The sequence below is a fragment of the Pyrgilauda ruficollis genome, unplaced genomic scaffold (genome assembly GCF_017590135.1).
Source record: "Pyrgilauda ruficollis isolate IOZ18807 unplaced genomic scaffold, ASM1759013v1 scaffold116, whole genome shotgun sequence".
In the NCBI taxonomy this organism is placed as follows: Eukaryota; Metazoa; Chordata; class Aves; order Passeriformes; family Passeridae; genus Pyrgilauda; species Pyrgilauda ruficollis.
In genome coordinates, this window is record NW_024509877.1 from 775,012 (window position 1) to 794,158 (window position 19,147).

The 19,147-nt window shown below is 39.5% G+C and overlaps 1 protein-coding gene across 1 annotated transcript in view; it reads left to right on the top strand.

Annotated features, from left to right (window-relative positions):
• MOCOS (molybdenum cofactor sulfurase) overlaps nt 1–19,147 on the top strand; it is a 210,792-nt gene that overhangs the window by 84,466 nt on the left and 107,179 nt on the right. The gene's annotated exons all lie outside the window — the stretch shown is intronic.

Genomic DNA, 19,147 nt, shown 5'->3' on the forward strand with positions numbered 1-19,147 from the left:
CATCTGACTCAGATTGTCTTATTATTCTTTTTTCCTAGCTAAAGAACATCATCTGAAATATCCACCTTCATTCCTGATCTAGCTTGCCAAAACTGCTAAAAATATACGGTTTCATTCAGTGACATAGAGGTCAATCCTTGCACTTTTTAATTTGTATTTAAGTCACCTCAGTGGAAACTTGGTTTTTGAAACTCTTCACACAAAGCAGCCAGAGCAAGGTTGATCACACAGTGTAACTACCCTCAGTGAAATTGCAAAGTTAGTTCTATGTATTTCACTGGAAATGTGCAAAGCTTTACCCTCAAGACAAGCTTTATCAGAATAACAAGTTCAGTAAAATACATTACCTATAACAAATACTTGCAGTGCTCTTATTCCTTGGCTGAGGTTCTGAAGTAGCTCTGAAGCTCTCCTACAGAAAATAGAGGACACCTAAAGGAGGTCAAACATACACACATAAGAAAATGCAGGACAATCAGGTAGGCTTCACCAGTTCCTGAACTCACTGAAGTAGCACTCTTAGTGATGCTTGGTCTCTCTGCTTCACTCCTTCATGTCAGCAACAACTTGCAGTTAAGAGTCTTTCTTCCTGTCTCACATCTGCACAAAGGAAATGCTAGAGATCAGCATTTCATCACAGGATCATAGAACAGTTTGGAAGGGTCCTTAAAGATCAACTAGTTCCAAGCCCCCTGCTGTGGGCCAGACACCTTCCACTAGACCAGATCACTCAGAGGCCCCTCCAGCCTGGCCTTGAATACTTGCAGGGATGGGGCATCGAGGAACTTCTCTGGGCAGCCTTTTCCACTGCCTCACTACTCTCACAGTAAAAAAAAATTCTTCCTCATATCTAATCTAAACCTTCCCCCTTTCCATTTTAATTTCTTTTTGTCCTGTCAGTATACACCCTTGTAAAAAGTCTCTCTCCAGTTCTCTTGTAGGCCTTCTTCAGGTACAGACTGCTGTAAGGTTTTGCCTGAACCTTCTCTTTTCCATGCTGAACAAATCCAGTTCTCTCAGCCTGTCTTTGTAAGAGAGGTACTCCAGTCCTCTGAGCATTTTCATGACCCTCTTCTGGACTCACTCAAACAAACCCATTTACTTCCTATGTTGAGTTCCTCAGAGCTGGATGCAGCACTCCAGGTGGGGTCTCATGAGAGCAGAGCAGAGGGGTAGTATCCCCTCCTCACCTGCTGCCTGTGCTGCTTTGGATGAATCCCAGGACACAGCTGGTTCTGGGCTGCCAGCACACTCATTGCTGGGTCATGTTGAGCTTCTCATCAATCAACACATCGAAGTCCTTCTCCCCAGGGCTGATGTCAGTTCATTCTCCACCCAGCCTATATTTGTGTTTGGGATTGCTCAGACCCATGTGCAGGACTTTTTACATGGCATTGTTGAGATATATGATATTCACACAGGTCCACCTCTCAAGCCTGCCAAGGGCCCTCTGGCATCCCTTCCTTCCAGTGTGTCACCTGCACCACACAGCTTGGTGACATTGGCAAACTTGCTGAGGCTGCACTCAATTCCACTGCCTACGTCCAGCCTGGTGACATTGGCAAACTTGCTGAGGCTGCACTCAATTCCACTGCCTCTGACAAAGACCGTGAACAGTGCCAGTCCCCATATCAACCCCTGAGGAACATTTCCTCTCACTGATTTCCGCTTGGACATCAAGCTATTGGTGACAGCTCTTTGCATGTCATCATCTAGCCAACCCATCCACTCATGCACTGAGTGGTCCATCTGTCAAACCCATGCCTGCTCAGTTTAGGAGCAAGGGTGTCATGCAAGACAGTGTCAAGTGCATTCTAAAAGTCCAGATTGTTGATGTCACTTGCTCCTCCCTTATCCACCAGGGCTGTAGCACCATCATAATAGGGTACCAAATATGTTGGACATGGTTTGCCCTTGGTGAAACCATGTTGGCTGGAAGAAATAACTTTCTTATTTAACATGAGCCTTAGCATAATTTCCATTATGATTGCTCCATGTTCTGGCTGGGCACCAAGGTGACACTAACCAACATGTATCTCCCCAGGTATTCCTTTCCTCCCTTTTTAAAAGTGGGGGTTCCAGTCAGTGGCAACTTCACCTGACGACCATGGCTTCTCAAATACAATGGAAAGTGGCTTAGCCACTTCATCCACCAGTTCCTTCAGGACCCACAGCTGCATCTCATCAGATGCCATGGACTTGGTCACCTTCAGGTTCCTTGGATGGTCTCAAATCTGTTCTTTTCCTACAGTTTTTCTCATTCCTCCAGTTCTTGCCTTTTTATTCTGTGACTTGGGCAGTGTGGCTGGAGCACTTGCCAGTCAAGACAGAGGCAAAAAAGTAATTGAATATAAGCCTTCTCCATATCTTGGGTAACCAGGTGTCCTGATCCCTTCTGGAGAGAGCCCACATTTTCCCTAGTCTTTCTTTTACTACTAATGTACAGTTTTCCTTGTTTCCTTTGATATCCCTCTCCAAATTCAATTCTCTCAGGACTCTACCTTTCGTAGCCTGATGCCTAGCGGCTCAGACAACCCCTCTGTAGTCCTCCCAGGTTACCTGGTTTTGCTTCCACCCCCTGTAGGAGTCCTTTCTGTGTTTTGGTTTGTTCAGAGGCTCCTTGTTATCCATGCAGGCCTCCTGCCATTATTGCCTGACTTCCTCTTTATTAAGATGCATCATTCCTAAGCTTGGAAGAGATGACCCTTGAATCTTAACCAGCTCTCTTGCCTCACTCTTATGTCCAGGTCTTTATCCCACACTATTCTAAATATGAAATACATATTGATAAACAGATATATATATAAAATTATAGCCCTTGGGAAAGGCTAGAGGTGAAAAGAAGAAATGGTAAAAAAAGCCCTTAATTCCTTTCAATTGTGTATGGATGTGTATTCAGAAGCACGATGCCCTGCATCTCCCATTATGGGAATATCTGACCTTTCACTGTATGCAAAATGATGCTTCATGTGTTTGCACCTCTTCTGGTGAATGCTGCTGGGGGGTTCTGATTTGGGTTCTGGACTGGTAAATGCAGAGGTTGGCTGCATTCACCTGCTCTTGCCAGATAAGACCATTCATTACTTCTGAATTGGATGTCGGTACAGTGAATGTCCAGTTAATCTTTTAATATAGAAATAAAAATAAGAGGGAAACATTGTCATTCGGATCTCTGTTTCTGATTTTTCAAACCAAAAAGGCTTTGAAGTACAACTCTCACTGAAACTCAGGATAATAGGGCATAGAAATCATGGGATCCCAGGGTGCTCCTGCATCATCTGCGAGCCAAGGATAAAACTCCCTTTAATTTCACCCAGACAGGCTCTAGTTTCCAAGCAGCTTTTCTAGAGGTAATTGATACATGACTCCTGAGATTGCATAGCAGATGAAAATATCTGAAATGTGTTTTAGATCTCAGTTCTGCTTTTATACTTTCTTTAATTAGGAAGGGAAAAGTATGTTGGAATCTGGAGGGGTACTCTATTTCTGGTATCTTTTTCAAGAGTTTTCAGAAGTAGACTAATTATAAACCCTTCATGTATCTGAGGCTCCCACTGTTTCAAGGGCTTTTTTACTGAGTTCAGAAGAAGGGCCTGCTTTAACTGTCTTCTACTACAGAGTTAGAAACAAAGGAAACTTACTTCTAAGGCTGGGTACACAATGTGTAATCTTGGTATGAGGGATTAAAACTAAGATAATCAAAACTGACAGCTGGATACTAGTTCCCATTAAACACCAAAGCGTCATGCAGACAGTCTAAGTCATTGTTCATAGGTCAATATTTATACTTGGCATCATCTGGTCCTTTGGTTGTTATTTGAAAAGCCAATATTTAAAAGTTCATGTTTAGGGCATTACTGATGCAATCCATAATTTCTTATGAACCATGGAGACTTAAAGTTCTGTCTGGGGAAGCTTGACGTTTTCAAATGTAGGTCAGGAATGAGGAGAACTTTCTTGAAGAGTAAAAACAACATGTTGCATTGACAATCAATGTGATTCAAACTATATCACCTTTTTTATTTTTTCTCTCAGCTGCTATGGGTTTTGCCTTGTTATGTTTTTAAACTGTTTTCCCAACAACAAAATACAGGCAGAGCAGTTAGGAACAGAACTACTACACTTCAAATGAAATGCCAGGTCACCATGGCCAGAGTTAATATATGTGGCCCACCTTATCCGTGGACCACATTTCCATCTCTTTGCTGAAACACTTGGGTCATTATTTGTCGCATGAACAGCAGCTCTAGTCAGGTTTTATCCCTGCCATATTGCAGTAAGGAACCTCTGTCCTTGTAGGCACCCAAATCCAACTGGCAAAACCCCTGAGCAGCCTGCTCCAGCTGGACATGCTTTATGCCGGAGGTTGGATTTGAGATTCCCTGACATCCTTTCCAGCCTCTGTGCTTCTGTGATTGATTTTGTGCACCTCTCCCAAGCTCCATCTGCATTGTCTCTTCAGACATGTCTTTGGAATTCCAAAAGGTTTTATTTTTAATCTTATTCTTTTCTAAAAATGCTTCTTTACATTGTATGATTAGTATTCAGCTTGAATACACTAAAACATGTCATTCCATGTGGTGATTCATAAGGAAACTTGAACTCTAGCAAATGTCATTGGAAAAGGGTATTTGAATATATGTGTCTGAGTGCCACTAGCAGAAGGTATTCCCCATTCACACATAATCCAAGAGCAGTGTACTAAGAAAATAGCTTTTTTGAAGTCAAGGTGAAACTTAAGTGGAAACATGTAACAGGATAGAGTTTATCCATCTTTCCTTCCCAGGACTGTCAAAATGGTTGCCATTTTTTCTCAATTGATACAGCTTTTGCTAGTGTTCCTTGTGCTTATTTTGTTGTTCCTGCTATATAAATTAATGTACTGCAGTCTCTTTTACATTTCTTTAATACCCTTAAATCACTTCCATGTTTTCCCATTTTGTGTCAGTAGCCAATCTACCCATCTCAACTTTTAAAATCATGTTTATTGTATTTTCATCCTTGTATCAAACAGCTTGACAAATTACTATTATCATTCACAAATCTAGCCTCATTTCCCATGGGTTTTTTTCTGCACAGCATGAGATAATAAAATAATATGATTATGGATAGCAAGAATTCAGCGATAAAATATTCATCATCTGCCCTATTTTCCTTTTGTATCTGGGAGTGCTATTCAGAATCCGATCATCCTGGAATTTATGACTAAGGGAAAAGGAGCTATTGTGTTATCTGTAAATTGGGCATCTGCATCTTAGTCTAGCAGTGTGAAATATCTAGAGCACTAGGTGTTGTATGTTGTTAATTTCCAAATGCATTTTCAAAAGCTTTGGAAATCCAGATGACCTGACTTTGTCCCTAACAAATTTTAGTGACTCTTGCCTCTGCTGCTTGAATAATTTAACAATTGCAAAGCAGCACCCACATTTTTGTAGTCTATTATGCATTGCACTTAGCCACAGCAGGTTTCTTTATTCTTGATGCTGTGGCTAGAGATCTCAGGGACAGCTCTGTGCATGCTTATGCAGTATATATTGACATGGTTTGGGTCCTCAGTTACATTCTAGGTTTGTGTGTGCTGAGGGGAGGGGAAGGAAGCAAGGAATGGAAAATAGAGGCAGAAAGCCAGGGATGAAAACTAGGGTCCCAAGAGCTGGAGCTGAGACAAAATCCTGAGGCTGGGTGGTGGGTATAAAGCAGCTTGAGAATCCTTTGGCAAATAAAGCTGATCTGCCTGAAGCAATCTCTTTAGCGTGATTGTTTCTGTCAGCCTAGAAAGAAAGAATATACTGACAGGTGCTGGCTTATTCCACCAAAGCTCTTCATAGTGCTGAGAAATCACCTAGGGCCTGGACTGTGCTGAGAAGAGCACAGTCTTTATGTGCAAGCTCACCTTGTAGTCTGGCACATTCTCATTGGCTCCACACATGAGGACTCTGTCCATCTGCCCATAATTACTTTAATGTGGTAAGTGGACTGAAGTATCACACTGTCAAAAACACATTTTGTTTAAGCATTTTGCTATGCTGCTTCTGCATTTTTGTGATGTTTAGACATCTCTAACCAGGGCCACTTATGGGAGAATTTCCTGAACAAGCACCCTTTCAAATAGCAGTGATGGATTTCAGATTAGGTACTTCGGAAGTGACAGAATCTTCATCTAATTTCTAATGGGTGTTTGCACCATGAGAATGGCTTCTGCACCTGGCAGACCTGTTGCAGCTCCTGACAGGGACTTGTAAGCCTGAACAGGGATTAAGACAGTGAACAAGTCTTTTTCTTCCTCTGAGCTCCCAGTGCCACCCTGTCCTGCAGAGATGAGAGGTCAGAGGTCATTGAGAAGAATTGCATAGGACTCTCACTCAGCTGTTCCCTCTGTCTGAAAGGCAAAGTCCTTTCATTTAACTGATAGAATTTAATTCTGACACCTTTTATAACTGTTTTTCAATACAAGAGCTGTGGAAAAATAAAAGGATAACTGTAAGAAGGTTCAACTAACCAGTTACTCTTTCCCTTCTCTGCTGAAGTGTTAAGTATCTGCTGGCAAGCTTCATGCAGTCTGTTTTGTTACCTCTCAGGACATCCAAGGTGGCAGTTGATATTTGCTGTGTTTTTCTGCCAGCCATCACTGCAGCCAGCCAAATTCTTCAGTATTTTTTGACTCCAAGTCCCACCATTAAGAAGGCATTCATGTATCATTTTGCAGTCTAATCCTCCGGGTGATTTTTTTTTTCTATACTGAAGTTCCTTCATTCCCCAGCATAGTCAGAATAAACTGAAAATTGCATATCAGCGACCCAAATGCTGTCCTGAGGGGATCACCTTTGATCTTGATTCACCATGGGATTCACCTTAAATTGCTGAATCTGGGATACACTGAAAGCAGTGCATCTGATAAATGCTTATAGAGCACAACCAGTCACTTGAAAACATTTTTGTTAACTTGGATTAGTGGGTAGTCACCCAAACAGAAGCAGTAATGTCGGTAAAACTTCAAAGAGCCAATGCAGTTGGCAGAGATGGCTTCTGTTAGTCAGCCAGCCCTACCTCAATTCATTTGCACACTCCTGGAGTGTCCAAATACCAGGGTGCAATCTACAGTATGGAAATAAATACAGAAGGAGGTGTTTTCCTCAGGCAGGGAAAATAGTGGATCTTGCACGCCTTTTAGAAATTTTCAGCATAATGAAATCAATAAAACCCAGAAATACAAGGAATTTTTTAACTGTAGCATAGATTACCTTACTTGTAAGTAGGCTGATCCAACTAACCATGTTTCATCTTTTGTTTTGCAAGTGCTATTGAAAGCCAGTAGAAATCATGGGCCCAGTGTAGCCACATGCCTGCCACAGAGAGGCACATGTAAACCACAGCAAGCACCAATCTGTATTGTTGGGAAACTCCATCCCACTGTATGAATGGAACCAAATTACTGATTTATGAAATAAGCCTTATAAACTGCTAGAGAGCTACAGCACATTCATTTTTTTTAAAAGAAAAATGTGGTGCTCATTGTGAAATGCATTTTTCTTAAAATATAAAGTATTTTGAGATGATAACAAAGAAGGGAATTGTGGTTTATATCAGAATTTGTTTTTGCCTTTGATCAAATACAGTAAAAATTTTGCTTGAACCAGGATGTATCTTTGAAGTCATTGTGGCTAACAAGGTGACATAACATAGTTTTACCCTATGGAGTTCTTGTGCTCCAATTTAGAATCAAACCTTTTCTCTAATACTTCTCTAAAAGGCTTTGTGAATTTTTAGCACCAGATATTGTGACTTTACAGAATTGGTTTTCTGTTCATAAATTTATGGCACATTTTTAGTTATGATATATAGATTTTACATTTGTGATTGATTAGCCTGTTTGATATATTACTATATATAATCATAACATGTTTGGCATAAAAAATAATTTTTTCTTTGCCATTTGTACTGTGTATTTAAAATGCCATGATACTGGATGTAAAAGGGTGAGACTGGCTTTTTGACCCAGGCAGCATTTAAAAGATACAAGTTGTATTTAATTAATGTTAAGGGATTGATTTACTTCAAAGTGCAGGAATTAAAGCTTTTTCTCTCTCTTTTTACCTCAGGCAGTTCTTAGTAACAAGAATTTCTGTAAATACTCCACGGTATAGTATATAATTAGTATAATGCTCTTTATTTGACTCCTGAAGTCTCAGAGACAAAAACATGAGCTGAGGCAGACATATGGAAGAGCTGTAACTGCTATCAGGGGGTCAATTTAGATATTTAACATTATTTTAAGCTAGTTTTTATGTGCCCTGAATCCTCTGGCATCTGTGTGTGCGCTTAAATACTTTCCAAGGCAACGCTGAAATTGTTCTGAGTTGGCTGCTGAAACTTTATTGGCTTCTTTGGAGTGAGTTCAGTCTCATTTTACATGGTGCAGCCTGAGATGGGCAAAAAGCATCAAGTCTGGGCAGCAGCATGTGCCTGCCCACAGGTCTGGTCCTGCATGGAGCATGTCCCTATACATCTTCAGAACCTCCCAAACAGGAAGGAATCCTTCTCACATCTTCTCTCCTACCCCAGGAAAGTCTTTACTTCTTTTTCTAACTTTTTGAGGAGAACAGGGAAGGAAGGATGGTTTTGATGTCTGTGTGTGTGTGTGTGTGTGTGCATGTTTCCATGCTCCTTCCTAAGGAGGAAGGCCATCAGGGCAGGAAATGACTATAAGAAGGTGTTTATATTTTCTATTTTGCAACTTTATAAAACATGAGTTAATGTGGGCGGGAGAAAGGTGTGAACTAATAGAAATAAGAACAAGCAGAATGGAGATGGCAAAAATGGAGAAAAATTTGAAGCAATGTGTCTGTAAGGGTGCCAACCGCAAGCCCCAGATATGGTGATGGGGGGTTGCTGCTGCAAGGGTGGCAGCTCTGCATGGGGAGGGGAAAATCTGCCCTGGGAGCTGACCCATCCACATGAGGGGGCTCCCTCAGGCAGGATGGGGAGGGCTTGGGATGTTAGGAGATGGGGAAATACAAGAAATGCAGCTCAATGTCTCTGTCTCCTCATGCATCTCTGACCCCCAAATGAGTGGTGTTGGCCTGTGGGAAGCTGTCATGAGCTTTGGATGAGGGTCTTTCCCTTCAGCATGTGCCAAAGCTTCTGGCATGTCTTCTGCATGGATGCTGCCATCTTGGGCTTCCAAGAAGCCATTGTAATCTGTGGTTTCCCAGATTTTCTGTTTTGGTGAGTAAATGAGTCCAAACTGCAGGATCCTGCAGTGCATGGCTGCCGTGCCACCTAGTCCTTCTGCCAGGTGGGTGGACTTTACACTGCAGTACAGGACACACAGGTCCACATGTGGATTCAAGACTCAGACACATGCGTGCTCACCACTGTGAAGATGTAGTTTAATTTCCCATGTGTGGATGGGAGCTGAATGCCACGTGGCCCTCTCGGTGTCCAGGTAGAGCAAAGTAACCAAGACTGTGAGCCCCACACCGATCCCTTTGCTAGGTCTGATGGTGAGCTGGTGCCTTTGCAGGTGCAGCTCCGTGACAGACCAAGGGTGCTCCTCCAGAGACACACACCCCAGGAGCAAGGTTGTCTGGCTGCACAAACCCTGCATCTTGAACCTTCTTGGTTTCAACAGTTTTGTCATTTTTCTGCTGAAACCTTTCCTGTTGAAACAATTCTCTAGACTTAGGAGATAGTACTGTGTTGGGTTTTAAAAAGAGTAATGCACAGCAGTGAAAATTGTGGGGAGGGGAATCTGTTCTCCAATTCAAAAAAGGACTGAAGCGTATTTATTTCAGTCAGTCTCTGGTTCACAAACTTCTTGAGCTTTAGCAGAGGCATCAGCTTATACTTTAAGTCGAATAAGTTTATGCTAATTACATTGGTGTATTTCTGTATGGATCCTTTTGGAAGCAAAACTTTTAAGAAATACTTATATTCTCCCTTCTCACAGCAGTTCCTGTCCCCACACTACTTGTATGGATTTAGTTTATTCTTTTTTTGTGGACAGTGGGCAGAGGAAGGCATGGTAAAGTGCCTGGCAATTAAAATCACTGACTGAATGCCATCCAAACTTAGTTTTTCCAAAATGGGATGGAAAAAGGTAGTTTCCTTTAACATTTTGTCCTTAATGGAAATAATCATTGCACAATGAAGAAATATACTTCTCTAACAGAAACTGCTGCTAAGGCTATGTCAGGAAATGCCTGACCATGAATGATGAAACATCTCTACTTTAATGTATTAATACATTGTAATGTCATGAATTGATGTTAATCATTCTTGCTTACTTTTATTTGCCCATTTCTTGCTTGCCCAGCAGGAAAGGACTAAAAATCAGTAGGTTTCAGCATGATGTGCATGGCTCCCTTGAGATCTGTGAACTCACTGTAAAGGCTCCAGCAAAGAAGACTGAGACACCTCCATGTGGCATATCACATGGCAATTGCAGATTTGACTTTTTGAAAGAGATCTTCACCTTCACTGGTTTTTTTTCTAGTTTGGTGACTTCCTTCCACTCAGAATCATGCTTCTGAAATCTTTTTGGAATGATATGCATAATCAGACTTATTCTTGTCAGTATCAGCAGAGATGTCTTATCATTTAAGAAAAGGATAGGTTTTTCTAGTCTAAATGAGATCAGAATGCAAGAGAGCAAACTGAAATGCCATAAAGATTTGTCCATTTATAGCAGAAAACCTACAGAACTATCTTAAATTTAGTGACTCAGAGAATGTGGCTTCTTATTTGATACCCATATTATTTTATATTTTATTTATGGCTAAGCTGCAGGAAGCTACTTTTTAAAAAATCTTAGTGTTCACTACCATTCACTACCTTTCTAGTGGTAAAAAAGAGATATGTAGAAACAGAGTAGTATACTTGTTTAGATGACACCACTCAACCTAGTATTTGAAGATTAAAAGTACAAGCACGCGTTTGGTCTAGGCTCTTTATTTTCATCTTCTTACTAGTCAAATATATGCAAGAGTGCATCTGGCAGTTGTGCTCTTGGGAACCCGCGAAAGAAACATCTACAGGCTTTTCAGACAGATTTAATTGAGAAGAAAAAGGAAAATATTGATGCTCTTGAGAAAAAGGGGTTTTACAGTCTTCCTTAACTTTCACATATAAGCAACGGTTTCCAAAAATGGAAATACACAGATTTGATTGAACACTTGGCTGTCACATTTGTGTCTATTCATGTTCAATTAAAAAATTCAGAGGGATTCTCAAGCATTATAATAATCTACTTTTTTAATATCTATGCATTTATATTATCAAATATTATCTGCTATGGCGTAATAACTGTGTCAAGTTATTATAACAGCTTTATTTTTAGTAAGTTTAATGATAAAAAGTTTTAGAGTTACTGCAGGGAAAATATTTATGCTGAAAGGATTGTATCTCCTATTTCATACTATATGGCAGACATTTTACCATTATGTTTTCAGTTGTACTGTGAAGTGGCCCTTTCTTTTTTTTTTTTTTTTAATTGTTGCTGATGCCAACAGTCTTCAGCGATATAGATTGGATGGATTTTCTCCGTAACATTCACTTCTAAAAAGTGGTTAGTATGAATCTAACTCTTCTTATCAATCATTTTGGCTTCATATTAGAAGTGTCTTGATTGATCTTAAGTTAGCTACACTAATATATGACCAGTTTAAGTGCGAAAATGGTGTGATGATTTTGTCAATTACAGATCTGGGAAAGTCTGTCCTCTTAAGCAAATCAATAAATTGATGTCAAGTAACAGGAACCCAGTTGACTCTTCCTAGAAAAGAAAGTATATTTTTTTAATTTTCTGCTGTCAGTATATGAGTTAAGGCAACTGCTTTGAAGTTTTCATTAGTATTAAAAAAGGGTGTTGTTCATGTCATAACATACTTAGGTTGTATATACATTTTTCTGTGTTTTATTATGATGGGTTAGTTTAGAAGGGCAGTTTCAAAATAAATAGCCAGAGTGGTTGTTAGCCCTAGATTTTTTGATTTTGTCTTAAGAAAGATAAATTATAAACCTTGCATGATTTTATCCAATTAAGTAAAGCATGTGTGTGTATATATATAAGAAATCACAGAATCACAGAATATGCTGAGTTGAAAGTGACCCACAAGAATCATTAAGTCCATCTCCTGGCCCTGTGACGTGTTCTTGAGAGCATTGTTCAAATGCTTCTTGAACTCAGGCGGCCTTGGTGCTGTGACCACTTCCCTGGGAAGCCTGTTCAGTGCCCAGGCACCCTCTGGGTGAAGAACTTTTTACTAATTCCCAACCTAAATCTCCCAAGACACAACTTCAGGCCATTCCCTCAGGTTCTATCTCTGGTTACCACAGAAAAGAGATCAGTGTTTGTTCCTCTTCTTCCCCTCATGAGGAATTTGTAACCTCAGTGAGGTCTCTCCTCAGTCTCCTCCAGGCTGAACAGAGCAAGTGACCTCAGCTGCTCCTCATTTGGCTTCCTCTCAAGGCCCTTCACCATCTTCACAGAATCACAGAATCACAGAATTTCTAGGTTGGAAGGGACCTTTAAGATCATCGAGTCCAACCCATGTTCTAACACCTCAACTAGGTCATGGCACTAAGTGCCACATCCAGTCTTTTTTTGAACACATCCAGGGATTGTGACTCCCTGGATGTGACACCACTTCCCTGGGCAGATGATTCCAGTATTTGACCACTCTTTCTGTGAAAAACTTCCTCCTTAAATCTAGCCTGTATCTCCCTTGGCACAGCTTGAAACTTCGTTGCCATCCTTTGGATGGTCTCAAAAAGCTTAATACCTGTTATTATTTTTTGCCCAAAATTGCATGCAGAATTCAGTGAGAGGCTGCCCCAGTGCAGAGCAGAGCAGGACAATCCCCTCCCTTGCCTCCCTGGTGATGCTGTGCCTGATGCCCCCAGGACATGCTTGCCCCTCCTGGCTGCCAGGGCACTGCTGACTCATGGTCAATTTGCCATTGACCAGGACTCCCAGGTCCCTTTCCATGGCACTGCTTCCCAGCATCTCCTTCCCCAGTCTGTCCGTGCATCCAGGGTTGTCCCATGTCCAAGGTAGAATCTAGCACTTTCCTGGATTTTTGAACTCCATTCAGTTGGTGATTGCTCAGTCCTCTGATTTGCTGAGATCTCTCTGCAGGGCCTCACTGCCTTCATGGGAGTCAACAGCTCCTTCCAATTTTGTGTCATCTGTCTGTTAGTATCCCTTCTAGTCCTTCGTCTGAGTCCTTGATAAAGATATTGAAGAACATAGGGCCTAAAACAGAGCACTGCACAACCCATCCTTCACTGCCAAATACCAATATATAGACACCGAGTTATCTCTAATAATTTTAATGATAAACGTTTGTAACGTTTTTCTAGTGTAATTCCAATCACCTCTCTGTGTGGCTAAAATCTTTCAAAATAAGGTTTTACACATCAGATACTTTAGTACGTCTCTTTGCTAGGACAATACATGTAGCCCCAGAAAGGTTATGCTCTGTTGTGCTAAAAGCCCAGGAGGAGCCTTTGCAGGCATTCAAAAACATGACACAGTAAATGCGAATAGCATAAACTGTCCAGGAGGAGTGGCAGAACTGCTGTGTGGGGCCTGCTGACCCAATTCAACAGGAGACCTTTGGTTACATTCCTTATGCCTAATTTAGTCAATTCTAATCAAGTGAATAGATTTTTTAAAGTACATGGATCTCACCTAGTCTCTATCTAGACATTTCTAGATTATTTTCCTAGGCAGATTGCTGCAGAATTTGTGATAAACAGAAAGATCACCTCTCTAACTGTTCATAGGAATTAACTCTTGGCATTCAATGTGGTGTTTAAATTAGAGCAAAAATAAGCAGGACCATGCACCTGATTTTTCTGAAGAACTTGTCATTTTATGTATATGAGTGTATATATATATCTAAGAGTATGCATAACCCAAAACTTTAGTAGACTCACCAGTGGACAAATAACCATGGAAACTCCAAACTTTGACTGCATGTAAGTGTACATTCTACATGTAACAAATTCATTCTTGTTCTACATGTAAAAAATTCATTCCTGGTCTCTGATACCAGCTGGTGGGATTACAAGGAGTTTTGCACACAGAAGTGCAAGGTGCAATTTTAAATTTTAGTGGGGACTAGATTCTGTGGTGTTGCTAAGTAAAACTTGGTAAGGGACATGGCATGCAAAATATTTTAAACAATAGAATATAATGAAGCCTGATTTAGCTTAATAACATGATTTCATTTTCAAGAAGGTTGAGTTCCTTTGTAATTTTCTTGTTTGTATTCTTTATCTCGTGCTGCTTATGTAAGTCCGCAGCAGAGCATAGGTAAACATTATGAATGAAACTGCTGTAAAATTTTACCTTCAGCCAAAATTTTACCTTCAGTCATGTGTGAAGACATATGAATGTGTTCAGCTTTATAAAAACTTTTTTATAAAAAATTTTTATAAAAAATGTTAATCAAATTGTACTCTTCTCTTGGTAAAGGAGAATAGTCTTTGAAATTGTTAGTGTGCCGGTTTGTAGCAGACATCCTAAATGTTTTCTATAAATCCTTCTATAATGGAATAAAGTATATGAAGAACAATGTCCACAGCATAAACCCACCTGCAGGCTTCATTCATTTGAACTATGCATAGGACTATAGATATATTAACTTTGTGTTCCCTAAAAATTTCTCTAATACCTTCACGCTTCAACATTGTCACCAAATCCTAAAAGTGATACTATGCACACCTTAGTGGATGTGCACCTTTTAAGATAAACTATATTAAATTTTCAGAAATTGACATTATTTGACCAATCAAACTTAGAATATAACTAAGGTTGAAGTATAGCAAATATAGGGTCTATTTCAGTTTTCCCTGTGCAAGAAAATGTAAATTTACACATATTTCTTTCATGCAGGGTGGATGGAATAAGTTCTCATTTAATCTCCCTTCTAGTCTGATGAACACAAATACTTGGCAATCAGAACTGTGAGTCAAAGATAAAGATTTCTTATCCTAGCCTGGTTTATTTAAATTATGGTCTAAAGGTGGGAATGTGAATCTTGAAGCCATTTTGCAGTTAATGAAGCAGTAATAACAACCAAGGAGATCTACCTTCAGCTGTTTTAGTGGCTTCAGGAATGTTAGAAATTTATATGATCATAAGAATTCTCAGCAGAGCATCTTATTTAAATAAACTTTTCTTATCTCTGCTGCTTTCTCAAGCTAACAATTAATAATCCATAATTTAGCATTTATGAATTATGTTTTCCTCAGGTACACAAAGAATTTATAAAGGAAAGCCCAATCATTGCTAAATATCATATGACGTTCATTCAGAGATGTTTTTTTAATATATAGTGGCCTAACAAAAGTTGTGAAAGTGCTTGACAAGCCTGTGAACCTTGCTCTTCTGTGGATGTCCTGAAGGGGGTGGAGGAAGAATATTCACTATATTTATGTCTGCAAATTGCACTAACAACTCATTTTCTAGGTGTAAATGACATGTATGGAAAGGAAAATTATATACACACAAACAAGGAGAGCACTAGCTTTTTCATGGAACAACTTGCTAAAGAAAGTCTGAGTCACAGGGATGGATGCAGCATATTGCATAACAAGTATTTCTTCCTGCATCTTACATTCAGAACTCTTCTTCATCCAAGACTACCAGAGAGCCAAGACTGTAGCTAACACTCAGAGTAACAGAAAAGTGGGACCCTCTGTCTCATGAAAGGTTAATTTCTCAATTCCACATGGTTCTGTGCATAAGCCTTGTCTTACATCCTTTGCCTTTGAATTCTGTCTGGCCAAGCTGTGTCTGAGGCAGTGACCTGGCAAACAAGACTGATCAGTGTGCACCATCAGAGGATGAGCAATAGCTACAATAGTCTCTTCCTAACTATTTTTAATCTTGCTGGATGATTTGCCCTGCCCTGCTGTCAGCATGTCTGTAGGCTTAACTGTATAGGAGGTAAAAACAGAAGCCAAGTCTCCTTCTCACCTTTTCTCTGGTCTCTGCTGAGGTGCCTGCTGATTATAGCTACAGAACAAAGATTTGACAATGTCAGAAGAACTTGATGTTAAAGAAAAAGTCAGCAGACCAGCTCTGTAAATGGTAGGGCTCTTTGTGATCCAGAAAGTCTGAGTCATGTCTGAGAATCAATAATGTGAATCTTAACTATATCTATAATAATAGCTGATTAACTACTTCATTTCAAACTCCTAACTTTCCAGGCATACACTGCTATTATTTTAAGCATTAGTACAAGACTATTTAAACATTAATGCAGGATTGTTCTTGTGTCTGTTCACTTTCTATTCTAAAGCTAAACACATGAAAAGTTCTCTAATACAAAGTTTTCATTTAGGGAAGAGGAAAAATCCAAACATTGAACACATCTCTTTCCCTTTAACAAGTGGAGGAGCAGGTTTTAAGCCTGCTTTTGTTGTCCAGGTAGTGCCTAATTAGAAGTCAGCTGTAATTAGAAGTCAGCTAAATTCTTGCCCCTGAGACTCCAAGGACATGAGAGTTGTTGTAGTCACAGTGCCTAAAATACATGTGAGGCAAGGCTCTTGAGTTGAAGTAACCGGATTTATAGGACCAGCCACTACACTGGGAAATCTGTTTACCTCTTTTTATAAAACTTGCATTACAAGCTTTAGACACCATTAAATCAGGCACTGTTTCCTGGTGCTCTACTGAAAATACACAGACATCCAGATGCTTATCCTCTGCTCCTTGTCCATTTCTCCCAAAGTCAAAACCAGAATTCTAACAATGTTTAATTTCTAGAGAACAACCTTATTGGAGGGGATGAAATCTGGTTCTTAAATTTGAAAGAAAGAACAGTATAACTTCATTTTTACTGGAACATATAGTTATCAATTGCAACAGAGACCTTACGGCTTTATATACCACAGTGATTTGACAACCCATGGTGATACAATCGCTATGTGCATTACTGATCTGCAGGAAAAAGTAAAGCAATGACAGCACCATTTTTCAGATTTCCATAGGGGAAAATATCTTTGGCATCTGTTTCAGTTTGCAGGAAAAAAAGGGAAAAAAAATCCTTTTAAGCACTCTTTGCATGACTAAATTGCGCAGTAAAAAAAAGATAATCTCCTTCATAAGATACTGCTGAATAAGCTCTAATCCTAAAATGAAGAAAAAAATAGTTAGCAGTAGTATTTAGATCTATGATTTTTGGTTGTTTAATTACCATACATGTCGATTTTTAGACACTATCTTGCATTCAAAGATGAACTTGGCTCTGCAACCTCAGGCAACTAAAAATCAGTGCGGCAGGGTGTCTATCATGTTTTCTTTATTTGTTTAATGATGTATATATCTATAGCCCAATTAGATTTGGAAGCGGAGGTCCCTCCTGGGTCTTCTTGCAGTCTCTCAGCAGATCTGAGCAGACAGTGTTACCTTGTACTATTTCCAACATTCTGTCTTAATATTTTTATTTCAATTACTTCCCCGATTGCAGGAAAAATATAGTCAATGGAGTGATAAAACCCTGAATCCTTTTGATCCTGGCAATTTGATTACCATTTAAAATGAGGATTTCTTTATGACTGAAAAGTTCAAAGTTTGTCTTCTCGCTTTCAGCATTGCCTTATAGCAGCATCCTAAAAGACTAAGACCTCCTTGGCATATATGAGATGCATCAGTAATAATCCTGTTTGCAGAAACCCTGCATGGGTAGAAAATGTCAACTTTCAGACTAAGTGTGACTGTTTTGCAGGGTTTTTTTATAAATTACATTTTTATGATCTTCCTTGTAAGATTATTCTAAGGAACTGTTGGCTCATTATTCTGTTTTCGCTCCATTGTTTTTTCTGGTTTTGTTTTGCAATCCCCTGATTATACTTCACTCTTAAGAAAAGCTTCAGAGAATGCTCTGTATTTACAGTGTGAATTATGATTCTGCCAGTGTGCATAACAATTGCATTATAAATATTTCCTCAGCCATTTGATAAAGACGCAAATTAAGAAAAATAATTACCATTACAATTACAATTATATATAATTACAGTATATTCAATTTAGTTTATCTCTAACCTCCTCTTGCCATAATGTGTTCATTGTTGAAGAATGAGATTTTAGCTGACTGTGTTGGAGTAAACATGGATTTTTCTGTCATTTACAATGTATGTTCTTTGAAAGAAGAGTTTTATCACCAGAAAATAATACAGTTTAGGTTTACCCTTCATTGAGTTCGAAAGACTGTTCCCTCCTAAAAATGTTACTTCCTTAAATATAAATTATTTTTACCTGGGCAAGCATAGTTAATTTGTACTTGTGCAGTAAAAGAGATTTATGGCTGCTGGACTGACTAAATACAGCGGATGCTTTTCCAGAGAAGCACAGTCTTCCAGAACACTGAGTGAGAACCCATTGTCTCTGAGAGGGAACAGTGCAGAGACTTATTTAGCATTATGCCCTTATTTAGCATAAATATTAGCCTTAGGCTGATCAGTATGTACCAAGACACCTGAGGAGGTAGAACAGCTAAGATGTGCCAGCTTGCTTTATTTGCTAAGAGCAAGTATGTACATACCTGCTGTTCACAAGAGCTGAACCTGCACCATCTTGCTTTGGGAGGATTCATTTCTGAAAAGAAAATGAGGAGAAGTAACTAGAAAAAAAGAGGATTGTTTATTTTGTTTATTTTTTCATTTTATGTCAATAAATGCTCTGTGGTCCTCCACTACTGCTGCTTCTGATTCAAAGTACTCAAATTAGATTTGCAAGACCATGTTACCTGGTCACATGCCTCTCAAATGGCTGTTTTGCTGACAAAAGAGGCTACACACAGCAGAGTCTGTACGGTGCTACTGTTGTTTATAATGCATTTATTTGGTATCTTCTTCATGTTGCCTTCAAATAGTCCCTTGATACTTTAAGCATTCCTCACGTATGTTAAGCAGTCATGTTAATTTGTGCTTTTCAGAGGCTCTGAGACTAAATATTTTCATTTCTCTATTCACTTTAGGGAATTCTTGTCCTTTTCCAGATGACATTCTGTTTTTAGACAGTCGCTCTGTGCAGCTTTGTGTCTTAGATGCACACAGTACTGATTGCTTGCTCTTCATTATTCAGTCTGCAATCTGCCAGTGTACTGTGACTCTGTAAAGGAGTAATAGCCTA